This window comes from Rhincodon typus, chromosome 40, assembly GCF_021869965.1.
Source record: "Rhincodon typus isolate 14 chromosome 40, sRhiTyp1.1, whole genome shotgun sequence".
In the NCBI taxonomy this organism is placed as follows: domain Eukaryota; kingdom Metazoa; phylum Chordata; class Chondrichthyes; order Orectolobiformes; family Rhincodontidae; genus Rhincodon; species Rhincodon typus.
The window spans coordinates 3215596-3215938 of NC_063371.1; the positions used below are offsets into that span (position 1 = coordinate 3215596).

At 60.3% G+C, this 343-nt stretch overlaps 1 protein-coding gene across 2 annotated transcripts in view; it reads right to left on the reverse strand.

Moving 5' to 3' along the window:
• sb:cb288 overlaps positions 1-343 on the reverse strand; it is a 22964-nt gene that overhangs the window by 2034 nt on the left and 20587 nt on the right. The gene's annotated exons all lie outside the window — the stretch shown is intronic.

Sequence of the window (343 nt, forward strand, 5' to 3'; positions counted from 1 at the left end):
GTGTGTGAGTCAGTGCGGGAGCGAGTGTGTGAGTCAGTGCGGGAGCGAGTGTGTGAGTCAGTGTGTGTGTCAGTGCGGGAGCGAGTGTGTGTGTCAGTGCGGGAGCGAGTGTGTGATTCAGTGCGGGAGTGAATGTGTGTGACAGTGCGAGAGCGAGTGTGTGAGTCAGTGCGGGAGCGAGTGTGTGAGTCAGTGTGTATGTCAGTGCGGGAGCGAGTGTGTGAGTCAGTGCGGGAGCGAGTGTGTGAGTCAGCGCGGGAGCGAGTGTGTGAGTCAGTGCGGGAGCGAGTGTGTGCGTCAGAGTGGGAGCGAGTGTGTGAGTCAGTGCGGGAGCGAGTGTGTG